The following is a 20,083-nucleotide window of genomic DNA, read 5'->3' on the forward strand; positions in this document are numbered from 1 at the left end:
AGAAAATGACCTCTGAACACCATGGATGTTGAGAAATTTGGGTAAGTAACTAAAATGATACAGTAATAAGTTGTAATTAAGAATACACAAGACAAACATTCGTTTGGTTTTTTTGTTGTTTTTTTTTTTTGCCTAGTAATTTAGCTTTCAAGAGAAAAGGTATGATTTTAAATAATCGTTAGACTATAGTTCGGTATATAAAATCCTGAAGAAAATTCGAAATAAAGTTAAATGATAGGCCCCTATATTTTTTTAATTCTTTTATGCAAGTCCACAAACAAATTAAATATTTAAAGATTAGGCCGAAGGTTGAAAAAAATAGTCTCGCAAGTTGACGCAGCTATTTCGAGCTTAAAAATTTAAATTAAACTTTCTGTAAACATCATGCAGGACATGTTCATCATGATATAGTATAAATGAAACAGACCCTGTAAGAAAAAAATAGCTGTAATTTAATAATTGTTTATTAATATAATGTGGTCCTCTGCTAATAGAATATATATGCTGTAAAAAAAATCTGAATCAGGGTGAAGCAGATTTGATACAATACATGGCTGAAGGAACGGGGGGGGGGGGGGGCAGGCCCCCTGTAATTTTGCTGAAATTTAGGTATACTATAGAAAACATTGCTCCTTTATGCTTGGGCCCCCTCAATAATAACCTCTGATGATCTATTTTTCTTTTGCTTTTGGGCCCCCTCAATAATAACCTCTGATAATGTATTTTTCTTTTGCTTATTAAAAATTTTTTTGGTTTGTAGCCTCCCCCAACCTGAAACTGAAAAATGTTGTTTGGTTGTGCTCCCCCCCCCCCTTCCAACTAAATTACGTACGGGCCTATTCTCCATCCCTGAGGTTTTCTTTCACCAAAGAAAGATGAATTGGTAACAGTTCAGATATATATAGCAATATTTACGGAAGGGAATATTCTCATTTAATTATGAATATGTGACAGTAACTCAGTCAAGGCCACAGTGAGTGTAACATTTATTTAATATTATTGTTAATGTTTACAAATAGTGAAATACTGATACTGTGAAATTTTAATGGATATATAGAAAATATAAAAGTACAACCATTTATTATAAATCACATACATGAAAAGCTTCTTTTTTTTAAGCAATTGGAAATTCTTCATTTTTTCATGAAATTATTTTATTTCGTATGTATGATCATAATTTATTTCGTATTTTAATTCTGTCAACAAATCATTGTCGCAGCCTAGTTCCCTTCATTATTTTCAGCAGTTCAGTGACAGAGATAAAATAATCATTTGAGGTTTATATCCCCCCTCCCCACCAAATGAAACTGAAAAATGTTTGGTTTTGGTCCCCTTCAACTGAAATTGATTCTTACTTACCATGCTTACAGGCTTAAGTATGAAGATGTGACAGGGAGTTTAATAACAATAATTGTTCAGACGGATACATATTAAGCTGATATACGTATCAAATTTTAATGGATAGATAGAAATTAATAAACAATTACAACCATTTATTATAAACTACATAAAGATAATTTTTCAAGCAATTTGAAATTCTTCATTTTTTATGATAATATTTTATTTCGTATATATGTTTATAGGTTTATTCGTATCAACAAATCTGTGTACGAGCTAATAACGCAGCCTGGTTCCCTGCATTTTCAGTTAACCACAGAGAACCAGAATAAGATTGTAGGGAAACAAGCCTTGTTACAAGGTTTGAGGTTTGTTTATTTTATATTTTAATTTACACTTTTAAAAATTATTATTATTATGCAAAAATCTGTGTGCAGATGAATATTTACATTTTAATGTTATAAGTCGTTTTGTGGTTCATATTTGCGGTGACTGTCCCACGTGTGTTTACCTGTTTACATTCACCAACTGACCTGGAGTCTTCAAAATATACCTTCTGTAATCATGGCTGTTGTAATCTTGTTTTTATGTTAGTTTACCATATGTAACTTGACTGTTGTATAGATTTATAGCGATCACTGCAAGCTTTTAATATTTAGGTGAAGAGAAATTTCAGACTATCAATCACAGGCACTTGTTTCATATACGGTGCACCCCTACTTATTTTTACCACAAGGTATCTAACTCAATTTCAGGCACCCCCGCTTCAAGCTCGTATTTTGTTCATGTATCATTATCAATCATTAACCTACTTTAAAATGACATCGTTCGCTTCAAGAGACTTTTTTCTTGTCAAATAAATCGTTTCAGACATCTCTGGTCGAGTCTCTTTATTGTAAAGCACTCATTGATTCCACGAAAATTACCTCGATACATTTTAAGACTTTAGATGGGATACAACTTCCAGTTGGGGGTAGAATAAAACCAGAGACTTCCGAGTATTCCATTCCGAGGTCTCTGGTTTTATCCTTCATTTATAACCCCAACCGCAAATTTGTATCGAAAATTACCTTGACACATTTTAAGACTTTAGATGGGATACAAATTTCATTTTTTTCACAGGTCACGAGGTTTCAACTTAAAAAATAAAAATTCTCACCGTTAAGATATGTTGGAAATTTTAGCTTGATGTGTTCATAATTTGCCAAAATTATTATGTAATAAAGGGGACTTTATATGATCACCTGGTGCTGTCGCTTTAGTTCAGTCTTCACAACAATTCTTTTTCAGCACATGCCCTTCGGGCATGTAGACCTATCATTTTTACCCAGCCCATTCAAATTTGTACATGTCCTACTCAAAATTCTTACATTTACCAGTATTGCGCAACAAAAAAAACCCATTAGGTATAAAGGTTTTGTATTAATTTTTTCAGCGTCGTAAACCAACCATGGCCTGTGATTGCCATTTTCTAAAGCGTTTTTGTTCATAAATAACTTTTGAGTTGCATGCTGGTCATTTGTTGGCCGGTTTAGCTGAACTGAATTTCAGAAATGGGATCATGAGTAGTGCCACAGTATGTGGCATTGATGAACATCTCATAATTTAGCAAGCAACTTCGAGAAAACAAATAGGTTAAACTAAACACTTCAATGATTAGATTGACAATCATTTGACAGGTCGTATCGAGAATGTAGACAGGCAATCCATCGACATTACATATAGCAACGTTTAAGCGAATAATGGGGGTAGGACAGAGTAAATGGCAAGTAAAGATCGTACAATGAAAGAAGATTCACATATGCCCTCTTCGGACATGTAATTTGGCAATTTTTACATGCCCGGCTGCAAATTTAACAGGTCCCTGGCATTGGACTCCCGGGTTATTTGGAAGACTGTTAGTTTAGTTTCATGAGGTCCGACAACATTGATTCTCAATGTCTGCTCCCTCTACCCCATACACTTATCTTGATAAAATTACATAAATTATATTATTAATTATATAAATTGATATAAATTATATAAACCGGTCTTGTTTATATAATTTTACAATGTCATAAACAGCTGCTTAAGTGCATATAATATTGTACTAAATGGATTTATATATAGGATTAGGGAAAGATCCTCACTTGATTATGGCAGCATATTTAGCCCGTAGGAGTTTATTATCTACCACACATGATCAATGTCACTTTTGGACGTGAATGACTTTTGACACCCTAACTTCAGTTCAAATCAACGTTAACTTTATGTGACGTCTCTCTGAATCTTTTTTGGCATGTAACTTGGGTAAAAACAATTAAGTACTCTTGATGCATTTGATTTCTCTTAGCCCGTTTAAACATTTCCAAGGTCTATACCAGTTTTTGCAGGGGCGAAACTATGTAGAAGTTGGAAAAGAAACCCATCCCCTTTTTGACGTATTTGGTTTTCGAGGGGTGAAAATTTTACTACATGCAATATTTATTATATTATACTGAATGTTTTATACAAATACAAATAATAGTGAACCTTGAGCGCATAAATCTGCGCAGTCACTATTTTTTGGAATATCACCCGTCGTCAAGCAATGTTGACTGTTGCGACACTGGGCGTGGCTTCATTATTCAGCGGATAATAGTGCTTTTTAACAAATGTTTCTTAACGAATCAGATTAATTCATCTAATATACCTGAAAGTACAATATTAATTAATTGTCATCATTTTCCTATACATGTATTAGCATTTTTACTGGTAATGGTTTTGAAATGATAGGAACATGCACTGTTCAAAAAGTCTTAAAATGTTGTTTTGGCTCAATTTCTTTGTTAGATTACTGTGTTGAACTAAGGCAGGTGAATTAAAGTAACATGATCCTATAGATTCCATGTACATTTAGTACTGTAAAGTAGACAAATTTATTGTTCTCACAAGTAGTTCTCAAACATTGATTTAAGTTGGTCTCCTGAAGGATGTAATAATGCAATTGGTCTGCTTAAGGTACAGTGTATAATATAGACATGCATATTTTATTTTGAATTTGTATTATGTCAATCATTAGAAATATATGGATCTTAATTAAAAAACATTGTTTTCATTAGAATTTAAGATATGTATAATAGGCATATATTCTTCATGCTTTTCCATAGTTAAGTCCTTTTTTACAGGGTCTCTGCTAGAATCATGTGGACCCCAGTGTAACAAATCTATGGAAAGAGAGAAAATCTCAGCTCAAGGGTCAACATGTCTTTATTCCAAGAAAGGTAAATTGATAATTTTTTCTGCTAAAATACTCTTTTATAAAATTATAATATCAATGCAAAAGAGTGAACAAACAATGTACCTAACAACATTTTGAAAATGAAAGTGCAATAACAGTTAATAATTATGATCAATCGAATGAATGTTAATAATCCAATCAAAGTCCTTGTTGTATATCATTTTTGCTAGGGCTGTGTATTGAGCAAAAAAAAAAGAAAGAAAGAAAGACATTTTTTAATGCGATATGCAATATATTGAATTCTTTAACAATTCTATCAAAAAAGTCTTATAAATCATTATGCATGAATTTTATAAAAATAATAATTGTTTTTTTCTCATTTTTAATTTTTGTCTCACCGTCTTTAAAAATTACACTTCAATTTCAAACTTTTCTTGACTGTAAAATCAACATGTTAAGTAAAGTTGTCTATGTATTTTTATGATTTTGTAATAATCATTTAAGATGTGCTACCTCCTTAATGATTATGTCATTTTTGATCATCTTTGGTGATTGAAATTCCCAAGTTTTTCACAGAATTACATAAAAAAAACTGCCTGCCCAAAATGTATTGGAATTAAGTTATTTTTAGCTCACCTGAGCCAAAGGCTCAAGTGAGCTTTTCTGATCAAAATTTGTCCGTTGTCTGTCGTCGTTGTCGTAAACTTTTCACATTTTCATCTTCTTCTCAAGAACCACCGGGCCAATTTCAACCAAACTTGTCACAAAGCATCCTTGGGTAGAGGGGATTCAAGTTTGTTCAAATGAAGGGCCACACCCTCTTTCAAGGGGAGATAATTAAGAATAAGTGAAAATTTAGTGGTATCTTTTAAAAATCTTCTTCTCAAGAACCACTGGGCTGTAAAAGTTGAAACTTAGGTGAGACCTTCATTACATAGTGTAGATTCAAGTTTGTTCAAATCATGACCCCCTGGGGTAGGGTGGAGCCACAATGGGGGATCAAAGTTTTACATAGGAATATATAGGAATAAATCTTTAAAAATCTTCTCCTCAAGAAAAACAAAGCCACGATTAGTCATATTGATATGGAATCATCCTCAGGTAGTGTAGATTCAAGTTTGTTCAAATCATGACTCCCAGGGGTAGGATGGGGCCACAAGGGGGGATCAAAGTTTTACATAGGAATATATAGAAAAAAATCTTTAAAAATCTTTTTCTCAAGAACAACAAAGCCACAATTAGGCATATTGATATGGAATTATCCTCAGGTAGTGCAGATTCAAGTTTGTTCAAATCATGACCCCCAGGGGTAGGGTGGGGCCACAATGGGGGATCAAAGTTTTACATAGAAATATGTAGGACAAATCTTGAAATTGTTTTTCTTAAAAACAACAAAGCCACAATTAGTCATAATTTATATGGAAGCATCCTCAGGTAGTGTAGATTCAAGTTTGTACAAAATCATGACCCCCGGGCGGGGGGGGGGGGGGGGGGGGGCACAATGGGGGATCAAAATTTTACATAGGAATTTATAGAAAAAAATCTTTAAAAACCTTTCTCTCAAGAACAACAAAGCCACAATTAGTCATTTTTTTATGGAATCATTCTCAGGTAGTGTAGATTAAATTTTATACAAATCATGACCCCCAGGGGTAGGGTGGGGCCACAATGGGGGATCAAAATTTTACATAGGAATATACAGAAAAAAAAAAATGAAAAATCTTCTTCTCAAGAACAGCAAAGCCTCGTTAAGTCATATTGATATGGAAGCATTCTCAGATAGTGTAGATTTAACTTTGTTCAAATCATGACCCCCAGGGTTAGGGTGGTGCCACAATTGAGGATCAAAGTTTTACATTGGAATACATAGGAAAAAACTTCAAAAATCTTCTTCTCAAGAACAGCAAAGTCATGTTTTGTCATACTGATATGGAAGCTTCCTCAGGTAGTGTAGATTCAAGTTTTTTCAAATCATGACCCCTGGGGGTAGGGTGGGGCCACAATGGGGGATCATAGTTTTACATAAAGATATATAGGGAAAAAAAACTTGAAAAATCTTCTTCTCAGGAACAGCAAAGCCATGTTTTGTCATATTGATATGGAAGCTTTCTCAGGTAGTGTAGATTCAAGTTTGTTCAAATCATGACCCCTGGGGGTAGGGTGGGACCACAATGGGGGATCATAGTTTTCCATAGGAATACATAGGAAAAAACTTCAAAAATCTTCTTCTCAAGAACAGCAAAGTCATGTTTTGTCATACTGATATGGAAGCATCTTCAGGTAGTGTAGATTCAAGTTTGTTCAAATCATAAACCCCAGGGGTAGGGTGGGGCCACAATGTGGGATCAAATTTTTACATAGGAATATATAGGAAAAAATCTTTTCATCAACAGAAAAGCCATGTTTAGTCATATTGATATGGAAGCATCCACAGGTAGTGTAGATTCAAGTTTGTTCAAATGATGGAGGGGGGGGGGGGGGGGGGTTAGGGAGGGTCCACAGTGGGGAATCAAATTTTTAACAAGGGAATATATAGGAAAAAAATCTTTAAAAATCTTCTGCTCAAGAACAGTAAAGCCATTTGTTATATTGATATGGAAGCATCCTCAGGTAGTTCAAAATCCAAGCCCCCTCCCCTTTAAACTTTTCAATACTGAAGTGATTTGTGCTTTTTCCTAGCCAATGTGCTCAGGTGAGCATTGTTGCCCATGGGCCTCTTGTTTTTGATACGATATATTCATTAATCTAGATATGTATCGATATACAGGTAAACTTCGGTATCTCGAACACCGGTATGTCGAATACCACGGATATCTCGAAGTGAATCAACGGTCCCAGCCGTTTTTTTTATATTTATGATTTTAAAACCCCGGTATCTCGAACACGGAAATCTCGAATACCTCGCTTATCTCGAAGTAGATTTACGGTCCCAAGTGCTATAAACACATGCGTTATCTCGAAATTCAACAAATTCTCGCTCCACTGAATTCACACCTTAGTACACAATAATCCCATTATGCTAATTTTACGGTCTGTTGAACGTTTCCGTTAGGTCTAGCACAGGCTTCATGGGACCATTGCTGATAATCACACCTTATTAGTCCCAAGCTGTTGTTTTTGGTAGTTAAATTTAATTACACAGGCCAGGTGATTTGGAGGTGTTAATAAAATGCACTCTCAGAGATACTATGACACGATAATGAAACAGCAGCTTGGGGACGATTACTGTACTAGAAATTTAAATTATCGAAAATACACGCTTATACACATCATTACATATCAAAGTAAACACTGAACACATCAAAGTGATATTGACCTCAAGAAATTAAACAATTAAAGACATTATTTTGAGTATAAAAGTCAGTACCAAAAATCAAATCTTCAGTAAATATCATGTCCGATAAGGCAGTCTAACGAAGGACCCGGTAGCCAACCAGGGGGGATAGTTAGATTATCTGACCGTAGTGGAAAAAGAAAACTTAAAGTTCATACAATCGAAACAAAGTTTGCTTTTGTTTATTCATATTGGCAATTTCAATAAATTATTGTAGAACGATAATTCCTGTTGTTACATTTAGGCATGTGGGTACATGTATATGTACATATCCTGTTAAAGTCTTTGTGTATCACATTATATCATGATATACTTCAGACAAATTAGTACACCCGTAGTTTTGAATACAATTCATACATTGATTTCATTTGCCACAATGGTCTCTTTAATATTGCAATAATGCATTTGGTCTTCCTAATGCTTGTATAATGCAGGTACTGTATATATTCTATGTCCAGCTTATAGGTGAGTCATAAAAAGATTAGTATTTTGAAACCAGGTTAAAACATCAGAGCATTGATTTGAAATTGTCAATTGATTCTGGCAAAAAGTTGTACCAATTTATAAGCGGGTCAATAGCAAATCCCTCCAAAATAACCTCAAAAAATACAACTGACTTATAGGTGGACCACCTTATAGGCAAGTATATATACGGTATAGTTTTTGTTGAATTTTGCTAACAGCAAAACACTATGAATAATGAATTTTGGAAAAAAAAGATTATTAAGTTTAATGATGCCTGTATGTAGTATAGAAATATTGTTCATATGCCTGTACATGGTACAAATATGCATTTTACAGAGTGTACATATGCCAGAATCATATGGACCGCAGACTGGCCCTGGTGATTCCGTTAAGAAAAAAGAGGAAAAATCAGTGCTTGTGCTCATTGGTCATTGGACAAAGGTAACTAGATTTATTTCATGAAACTAAACATGTAAATTACTAGGATATTAAAATATCACAATTAAAATACATGTACTGATTTATATATATATATGGATATCAGTTGGTCTCCTTGATGGAGTTAAATGCATTTGTTATCCCTTTTAAGTGGATCATTTAAATATTATGCAGTTTATTTAGAATCTCTTTATTATCTGCACTGTTCACTTTTACAGGGTGAATGCCAGAATTTTTTCAAGAACAGTCTGAATCTGACATGGAAAAAATGAAGAAAAACAGCCTTTCTGTTTATAAATCTACATTCTGACAAAGGGTAATTTTGTTTAGTTCAATTAGAAGTGCACATTTAATTTCAGTTGCTTTCCTTAATGATATATTATAGCATTTTTATTCCCTTATGAACAATATGTATACTTGTAAAGCATGTATCACAAAATCTTCTGCAAACAAAGTTTTGGGTGTAGAGTGTTTGTTGTTTAACGTCCCTCTTGAGAATTTTTCACTCATATGGAGACGCCACCACTTGTCAGTGGAGAGCTGCAAATTTTTGTCCTATACTCAGCACTTACGGCCATTGAGCATTGAGGGATCTTTATCGAGCCAGCACCTACTGTGACATGGGACCTCGGTTAATACCTCTGTCTCATCTGAAGAACGGGTCTCCACGTCCCACAGCGGGATTCAAACTCGCAATGTAAGGATCAGCTTTTTTCTCCGCAACTCTAGAGTAGACGCTCTAACCACTGCATCTGCTCTACTTTGGCAACTTTGGGAGTATATAAGCATAGGAATCATCATGTCCATCTGTCTGTTCATGTGTTTGGCCACTTTTATGATTAGTTTTTTTGTTCCAATTCTGGCTGAGATAAATTGATTTAAGTCATCTAAATACAAACAAATTAAGGGAAATTACTATGGTATTGGAATGAACTTTTTGGAATACTGTCTAATTGTTCCATTGTAGTTGGTTTCTTTAATGTTGAAGTAATGCATCTGGTCTTCCTAATGCATGGCATACACTGTATGCATGTGTAATGTTAAAGTTGGCTGAATGTAAAACAGTTCTTGCGTTATGACAAAGGTAAATAGATTTAGTTCATGTAACTAAACATGTAAATTATTAGGGTATTAAAATCTCAAGTTTTGAATACTGATTTACATGTGGAGAGTAGTTGGTCTCCTTAATGCAGTAATAATACATTTGGTCTCCCTTATGCATACTGTATATTATATAAATTTAATGACTGACATGTACGAGGGTTGATCCAAAAGTTCATGGAATTTCTTCATATTTTATCTATTCATTAGTGAAAGTGGTTGAATACTGATTTACATGTGGATAGTAGTTGGTCTCCTTAATGCAGTAATAATACATTTGGTCTCCCTTATGCATACTGTATATTATATAAATTTAATGACTGACATGTACGAGGGTTGATCCAAAAGTTCGTGGAATTTCTTCTAGTGTTGTACCGATAATCAGAAAACATCGATTGTCGACAAAAAAAATGCTACTGATTCCGATGATCGATTATAGTTTTTCATAATCGATCATCGGAAACATACTTCTAATACAATACATTCCGGAATTATCCATTTCTGGTTTAAAATTTATTTCTTCTTAATGAAAGAAAATGGCATCTGCATCTGATACTAGCCAACTAGCACGAAGCAGAGGTGATTAAGAACCGAAGATGCATATATAGGGCCTAAATAAAATTATTTTTGTTTCCTGTAATAACCCGACCGACCCATTCAATTTACCCCCGGGTGAATTTTTTTTCTGCCAAATCTGTGTTTGCTCTTTGGTTTGATCAATCAGCTGATTCTTTTTATTCAGAAAATATTAATTGTATCTTTTATTTGAGATATAAAATATGCAACTTAGTCAACATTTACCTTAAATATAGAGTGATCAATTCCCCCCACAACTTTTTGAAGTTCGTTTTCTGCCTCTTGGCAGCCATGTTGGGTGTCCACTGTAAATATTTTTAGGTCTAGAAAGTGTAAAAGAAGCAAAACAACAAAGAAAATAATATATTATGTATTTTATATATTCATGTTAATGAAATAAATGAAATTATTGTAATAGTCTGCTTTTTGTATACAAAACTATGAAGAAATCCAATTATAATCATGAAATCGCATCAGAAGCAGTAACTAATTCCAACCGATGATCGATTATGAAAATTAACCGATGTCTCATCACTAATTTCTTCATATTTTTTTTTATTTATTAGTGAAAGCGGTTGAATACTGATTTACATGTGGAGAGTAGTTGGTCACCTTAATGCAGTAATAATACATTTGGTCTCCCTTATGCATACTGTATATTATATAAATTTAATGACTGACATGTACGAGGGTTGATCCAAATGCTTATGGAATTTCTTCATATTTTATTTTTTTATTAGTGAAAGTGGTTGAATACTGATTTACATATGGATAGTGGTTGGTCTCCTTAATGCAGTAATAATACATTTGGTCTCCCTTATGCATACTGTATATAATATAAATTTAATGACTGACATGTACGAGGATTGATCCGAAAGTTCGTGGAATTTCTTCTTATTTTATTTATTTATTAGTGAAAGTGGTTGAAAATTACAAATAAAAATATAGACACTTGTACATGTTGTAGAATTTTTTTAATAAAAAAATATTTTAAATATTAATGATAGTAACTCTATGGCAGTTGCCATAGCAAAGGATGTTTTAAAATGCAGGGGAGACATTTACTTGTTCATTATCATTTTAATTCTTAATACGTGATATAAGAAAAAACCTGCACTAAGTGGCAAATAAAATGAGAATTTTGTCATTATTACGATTGCTTGGCCACTAATATACCTGTCTGTGAGAGTTTTACTGATTTAACTTGATATTTAGATTATTAGTTGATGATTTCTTGTTCATCTTTTAATTGTTAGAGAACGTCACATTTCAGTCAAGTTATAAGTTTTGTTAAAATCTTAGGAAGACTCTGACTTAAAGGGGTATACTACTGATACAGGCTGGAGAAAAATGCATTTAGCAACTGATTTTCCAGTGGTGTGAGAAATTTAAGAACAATAGAACTTCCATGGAGGTCGATTAAAGGTGTGGCTGCTTTTGGAGGGTCTGTTTTTCTCGTAGACAAATTAAGCGTTGATGGATGTTGACCACTGACGTACTGTGCTTGACTTTGCTACTGAAATTGGAACATCATATGGAAAGATGGGGAGTATTTTTGAAATATGAGTGTAATATAAAGATAAGTCGATTGGTGGATACCCAAGCTTTTCTTGAGAGAAAAAAAGAGAAAAAGGCAGAATATTCTGTAGAATTACTTAGTTGAATTGAACATGAGGGTGAGATGCTCCTATAACATGACATGACATACTTGACGTTACGTCGAAGTCTTCCCCGGATTTTACAACTATCAGTGTTCAGAAAGCTCATGTGACCTTATTGGTAATTGGAACGTGGTGAAATTTTCCAGTATTGTTGCATAATGACTCTATATTATAAATATGCCTATTGTTTGCTTTCATCAAATCACAATAAAATTTTAGAAATAATTAAATTCCATGAACTTTTGGATCAACCCTCGTATTAGAAAAAAGATGGATCTAAGAACAGGTTATAATTCACCTGAGTCATTTAAATTACTTATTGCTATCTGTTCTTGTTCAGTCATCATGTGTCAAGTATTGTCTGTAAACTATTGAACATTTTCAGCTTCTTTTCTGGAACCAGTTTCAACTAATTTCTCGGTTGAAGTACTGTATAGGGGATTAATTTCAGGGGTTGTAATTTTCATGTTTTTCTCTCCTCTGACACGATCGCGGTTTGTTGAATTCGCAGAATCGGTATATAACTAAGGTTACATGTACCTCCCTTCAATGTCTATATCCGTTTAATCCATAGCATAGCTAGAAGGCATTAATCTGCGTTATGTATTCACTTCACGAACAACAGGGTAGATTTATATATACATCAGCAAGTTCAATAGTTATTTGAATGATTTTTTAAAACCAAAATGTCGATAAAAACATGATAATGCAGGTAACAAATACACGTCGTAACATAGTTACGTACGGGTATTCAAAACCCATGACCCTAGTGTTTTGATTGATGAAACATGTAGCGTTGGCTATTAAAACAGTTTTTTTTTTTTTAAACAAATACAGGTTATTATCTGCTGGGTGATCTAAATTAATTTCAAGCATTTTAATTAAAATAATTGAATGACAAGTACGATTCGTAATTACTGAAATGACCATGCACTGCACGTATATTTACCTATGATATCGTAGTCTATTCTCAAATTTCCAAATATAACATGTAGGTTATTGAAAACTTATTCACTGTTTCTTGAATTCACGGATTTATTCACACCGTGAATATAGCAAATATTAACACCGCAAGTTATTTTCCCCCTATACAGTATACAGCCTTAATATAGAAATGATTTTATCGACTTTCTCAATCTATCATGAATTTAAAAATGTAAATATAAGCATTTAATTGTAAATATTAAACATTTAGCATCTCATAACCAGAGTAGACTGCCCGAGGCAGTCTGTTTTTCAGGTAGGCAGGGACAAACTTTAGATTAACCTCGGTGGTCGGGGTCATTTAAACAGGTAGTTCCTGTTTTCCTCCTTTTTTTCAGGGTATAGTATGTCTATAGAAATTAAGTAAAATATAGTATATCAAAGGAACACTTCTAGTTAAAAATATGAGATGACCTATAGGACCAATATTGGTTTCAGTCTTTAGAAAAAGCTTACCGATATATGTTCCGGTCACTGACTTTAGGTCACATGTGTGTAGTTTCTTGTTTCTCATGTATTGCTTTAGTTCTACATTAATGGTAATCTAACAACCAAGCTTTATGATAAACGTGATGACTTTAACTTTTCAATCGTCAACTTCCCTTACTTATTCAGCAATATACCTTCATCACCTGCATACGGGGTTTATATCTCTCAGTTGATTCGATACACAAGAGCATCCACTTTTGCCGAATGATACTTCTTGTGCTATTTTACCCGAGAAAAAAATCGAATGAAGTTGTATAGATACCTGTATCCATAGTGATCAAACTAAGAAATTTGCATGCTTGCGTTTGAAATCATACAATAACTATTAACATTAGTTCCTTTAAATTTTAAAATGAAAAAAAGTGTATTTAGGTGGCTTTCAATACCAGTACCATTGTCTTGCATGAATGTTAAAAATGTTTGACACTTTTATTTATGATGACATTTTAACGACACTAAACTCTCCTAACCATCCCGTGTTCCTAAAACCAAATACATACAAACTTCTCTATGCGGCTTGACTTCGATATAATGATACAAAACGTGGTTATGTTTTACAGTGAGCATCTTTGAGGAATGTTTACCTGGGTAGAACTCACGTGACTACCAGTATTTTAAATAATTTATTCCACGGATGGGTTCAACATAGGTCATACAGGTAAACAGCTCTTGCTTGTTATAGGAAAAACATTGAACTTTTCATACATTTTTAATATTTTAAGTACAAGCCTAATCATGTACAAATTTCCTACTTTCACACAAGTTTTATAAATGTATAATTCATTTTTTGTCAATCGCACAAGTTTGTACAATGTTAGGCTGACAATAAACAAAAGCTTTGAAATGAATGACCGTCCTCGATTTACCATAAAAAATCACGAATGTCGGCTGACCCCTACCACATTGTATGGCTATGCTCTTTGTATATTCATGAATTTCAGCGATAAAATTTGTAGAATCTTATGGTTTAGATATCAATTAATGATCTGAGATGGAAAATTATGCTTAATTTAATTCTTCATTTTGTCACATTTTACCGGGGCCCATAAGTGCACTCGTTCTTTAGTGTTTATACAGGTAAAAAGTTTGAAAAAATAAAAATGTGCCAACAAATGGTTTCGAACCAGGACACTAAAAATGTTCATGGTGAGAGTCTGCGGTCTATCGTTCTGGGCTATGCTGACTATGAGGACATTTGTAATAAATATAAACCAGTATGATAGAAATAGGTTTTCACGTTTTTTGTAGTTTTTTTTCTATGAATTTCGACCCTAGGCACCTCTAAAAGAACCTTGTTTTAAATAATTGCTTACTAGATCAAAATCTATCAAAATTTCATAATTTAATTTAGGGGCAGGCAAAGGGTGATTATATTGCATCCATCGGGTATAATTTTCTTATCAGAAAATTGTAGAGATATGCAAGGTTAATTAATGACAACATTTATTTTTCCTTTTTGCCTAATACTTTTATGATTTTCACTAATAAATTGATTATTGAAAAAAGCCTTTAATATGACTGCTGATTTTATCTCCATCTGTTAATTTTCAATACCTTTTCTCATGATTATAGTAGATAGAGAACAGATTATGATTTCTAACATTTACCAGCTTTTACAGATCATTTCCTTGAGATAGGTGGAACCAACAGTCAAATACAGACACTTTTTAGAAAAGTAAAAATCTGGCTCAGGTTAAAAAAAAAAAAAATCATTTACAGTTTTAACAATTAGTAATTTTACCTTAATTAACTGGAAAAATCTTATTTGACGAAATACAGGTCAAAAATGAAGAGTTTAAAGCCTAGTAGGGATTTTGGTCACGCAGGTAGGTTAGGCTTCCCGTAGAATATCAAGGTGCACTCTGTGCCTTCACATCTCTGAACTACCAAAATATGACGTCATAATGGAAAATGACGTCAAGTCACTGAAATCTTGAGGTGTTATGACGGGGAGAGTGTCATGAACTTTACACTTTATTTGAAACTGCATGTAAAATGCTAGGTAGCTATTGCAAAATTCACGGGTCGTTAAAGGTTTTTTTTAAGTCGTATATGTCAGAATATTTTAAAAATACACTGCTTACCTACCCTTGATTGAAATTCGATCAGCATGTTCAAAATGCTTATGAAAAATATACTTTTGAAATGTACTCTGTTTTATACCCGTGGTTGGAGGTAGAATTTATTTAGTGTGTATAAAAGAGTCTGGCGCAGGTGAAGAATGAGGATTAATCTGAGAATTTTTGTTGAAATCTGTAAGAAGAGGTTGTTCTCTAACTGAATCTTGCTTGGGAAAAATGTGTGTTGGCTTTGTTTTAATACAGATTACGATATTGTGTGGAAAATACCCTCAAATTTGTAGGTAAGTTGAATTTCTCTGGAAATATTTTGTATCTAAGTAATACTATGACTTTTCCCAAGCACATTTCGGATACACAAGGATACGATGAGCTTATTTTTATAACAAAATGTTAATAATTATTGTGTAAATCAACTGCGCCGAAGCGATTTATATGAAACACTTCAAAAAATTATAAATGACCGTCACGTGATCAGCAAAGTCATGTGATATCATAACAAATATGTTAATACTTAAGTTCAATACTTTTAAATTAAAACTAAAACCAACCTCGCAATGACATATTATGTTTTGAGCCCATTTTAAAGCTTCGGGAAGCCTAAACATAGCTGCGCAATCATAACAGGTAATCTGCAGGCCCTCTCGAGAATTTTACACTCGTATGGAGACGCCACCACTTGCCAGTGGAAAGCTGCAAATTCTGTGCTATACTCTGCACTCATGGCCATTGAGCAGTGAGGGATCTTTTTCATGCCAGCACCTACTGTGACACGGGACCTTGGTTTATAAGGTCTCATCAGAAGGACTGGTCTCCACGTCCCACAGTGGGATTCAAACCTGCGACATAAGGATCAACTCCTTACTTCGCGACTCTAGAGCAGACGCTCTAACCATGGCGCCACGCTTGTGACTAGCTCAGTTTTAAAGAAATCATTCAAGATATTTTTTATCAAACTTAATATGCTGATACATATATAATTAGTAAGACCTATTCAACTATTTCAAAAACTTTTGACCTTTCCTGTGACCTTGACCTCACTTTCCTTCAATTTGCATTTTGCATGGTTTTAAAACCATTTAAAATATTGATATCTAAGGCTATGCATCTATACATAATTTGGTGAGAATTTATCATCTATATCCATTTTTTTAAGATTTCAATTTCAATTTTAAAGAAACTTTTCAAGATATTCTCATCAAACTTCATACACTAACACAAAATTTCATGTTGCATTACTATACACTCAGCAGGCATACATGTCCTATGGACATATTTCTAGTGTATTGCTATTTCTGTTGTTTGTTTACTTCCGGTCAGTAAGTGCCCCCTAGGGGCAAGCCCCAGTCCTGTTTTCTTTTCCTGGGTTGCAACAGCGCCCCCTAGAAAAACAAGTTGCACCATCCAATCAAATCGTGTTTTGTGCTGCTTTATGTCAATGAAATTGAGGCTGGACAGGATATGTATTATATTCTGACCAATAGGGTTGCCGTATTTTCAAATAATTAGGATAGACTTACCACTTCAGCATTCCTTTCATCACTGAAGTGATATACATGGTCAAAAATTGACTAACTTTCATTTTTGTGTCAACTGCAGAGCAGAACGACACTTAGAGATCACTTTACCTGGTGTCTGTCTGTCCGTCTGTCACACCTTATATCTCCAAAATTTTGAGAGGCAGGGTTTTGATAATTAGCATTTATATATGTTTTTGAGCTCATGATACTATACTTTGAAACTGTATGAAATTCAGTTACCACACAAACTTATATTTAAATACTATGAAAATACATTGGGATCAGTATTCCACAATGAATCGTGTTGACTGACAAAGTGACAATTAAAGTAAAGACAGTCTGAAATTCCTTTCCTCCGAGGATTGTTGGAAGCACCTACATGTGTATTAATAAAATGATAAATAGTTATTCCTCATAATTTCAATTAAATTATTCATTTGAGGACTGGGGAACCATATTTTCTTTGATTGCCAGATTCTATCCCAGTCTTTTACTTTGGATCCTTTTTTACCTTGCAGGCAAATGCATGAACCTCCATGCTAATATTAAATTAATAGCTGACCACTCTTAGATTTATTTACCTCTTTAATGAGGATACCTAGCAGGTGACATATACATTCCTTGAAACACTCTAGTTCCTATTTGATTTTCACTAATATAAAGATTATTGAAAAAAGACTAAGGTGCTCTATAGTGATCAGTCTATTCATTCATCTGTCTGTCAAATACATATATCCCATGTTCAGAGTACAGGTGACTCTAAATACTTCAAACTTTATATTTTTTAATTAGATACATGTAGCTGCTTTGGAACATCTGAAAGGTCTATTACATTATCACTAGTTTTACTAGTTTTCTTCATGTAAGTTGAATATATTTTAAACTTTTAAATTTTTATTTTTTCCAGGTAAGAAAGAAATTCAGGAGTTCTTAAATTGCCCTTGGAGTTCTTGGATTGCATCAAGCTGCTAAAAGACCTCAACAAAAACAGCGTCTTGAAAATAAAAATGAAAATATTCAGTGAAAAAAAAAATGATGAAAGAGCCACTAAAAATCTTCAAGCCTTTGAGCTGAAATCTGGAAGTCAATCTGTGGACTTTACTAGTATGTCATAATTACTAAGTCATCATTTGTGTATAATAAATACACTAAACTGTAAACACTTGTTAAAATGTGTATAATTTTTAGATATAATTTGTAGCTCACAGACTTCAATAGTTTCATGTAATGTAAGTAATAATGAAAATTTCCTGTTGTCTAGCTAGATTAGAAACTATTATTGTCCAATTTTGGATATTATGAAATAATTCATCTAGTATGCATACATGTGTGTACACTTACGTGTAAATTAATTGTTATAGCAAATTCAATCGATCATTAAGTTGAATGTTGACTAATGTTTTTCATCAAAATTGTTTACACTGAATTGTTTGTGGATTTTTCCATTTGCCCAGTCATGTCAAGGAGCACATGGCAGGAAATGCTTTCTCCTCCATTGCACCTGGTGTTTTTAGAGGTCTGTGTTTGCTCTGCTCTAATTATGTATTATTTCAATGGACTTTAAAGCTTGATCACTGTTGGTAATCTTCATATTTCATATACTATTAGAGTACTTGAAGAAAACTGTAAAGATTTAACATACAGTATAATGCATGTATATTGCACTTTAAGTACAGTGTATGTGGTTAAGAAATGTTAAATCGTTTCATAGTGCATTGAATTTGTTGAAAATTAGAAAATGTGTTGAATTTTTTTTTGAAACATTGTTAGATTGCAGATTTTTTTAAATCATGCAAGTAAGAAATTGCTAAATATTTTTTAGCTTTTCTGTACAGTCTAGATGAGTTCTTATTATATACCTAGCATTGTCATCCCAGTTAAAATTTAAGGAGCAAGGTTCATTCCTAAGCTCTACCTGGACAAATTTGTATGGATTAAAGCACATTAACAGATTTACTTCAGATGCTTGACCTGATCTACATTTTCCTCATGTGTTTTTTTTTTTTGTTTTTGTTTGATTGTTGTTTAACATCCCTCTCAAGAATTTTTCATCCATATGGAGATGCCACTACTTGCTGGTGGAGAGCTGCAAAATTTGACCTATACTTTGCACTCAGGGCCTTGAGCAGTAAGGGATCTTTTTTGTGCCCACATCAACTGCTAGGGGGGACCTCGGTTTATATGGTCTAATCTGAAGGACTGGTCCCCACATCCCCAGTGGATTTGAACCTGAGACTTAAGGATTAAATCCTTACTCGCGACTCTAGATTACAAACTCTATCCTTTGCGCCACATGGGGGACTCCACAAGATTAAGTGTTTTGAGCAGTCCTATTCTCATGTAATTATAAACTCTATGTTGAACAAACCTGCAAAGATGACGTATGTACATGTAAATGTTTCAGGGTACCAATCCTTGATTTGACTTAGATTTTCTGGATTAATGACAAGTTTTTTAGAGAAGGTTCATTCAAAGTAACAATATACTCTTTGGTGATCAGTAAACATAGATGATGTATCCTGCTTCTGATGCTGGATGTAACATACATTTTCAGGGTTATTGAGCAGTTAAATCTAACCCAGACCAACTTGCATAGATTTTGGATCCAGGTGATATACATTACCAGAGTGTTTGTTGAGTGAGACTTTGCCTTACTAGTAGATAACATTTATAGAAGTGAGCTTTGTATTCTTTGATTAGGTATGTTTTTTCTTTGCTCAGGATATATATACCATCAGTGCCAACTACCATACATTTTATATAATAGATGTAGCTGTTGTTCAACTGAATATGATAAAATTGTGGATGAAAATAATTTGATTTTTGTACCTTTGAATGTATTGAATTCATTTGTAAAAGCTGTTATGATACAATGTTTGATATTTTATAAAAGTTTTTAG

At 33.4% G+C, this 20,083-nt stretch overlaps 1 long non-coding RNA gene across 1 annotated transcript; it reads left to right on the forward strand.

Moving 5' to 3' along the window:
• The first annotated feature begins 1,614 nt into the window (after positions 1 to 1,614).
• On the forward strand, positions 1,615 to 18,891 carry LOC133195584 (uncharacterized). The gene is made up of 5 exons (XR_009722220.1): positions 1,615 to 1,706; positions 4,485 to 4,580; positions 8,673 to 8,777; positions 8,993 to 9,090; positions 18,091 to 18,891. It is a non-coding gene; the product is annotated as an uncharacterized LOC133195584 (long non-coding RNA).
• Positions 18,892 to 20,083: the final 1,192 nt, after the last annotated feature.

Source organism: Saccostrea echinata, unplaced genomic scaffold (assembly GCF_033153115.1).
Source record: "Saccostrea echinata isolate AGI-Se365-2 ecotype Australia unplaced genomic scaffold, CSIRO_AGI_Sech_v1 ptg000029l, whole genome shotgun sequence".
Lineage (NCBI taxonomy): Eukaryota > Metazoa > Mollusca > Bivalvia > Ostreida > Ostreidae > Saccostrea > Saccostrea echinata.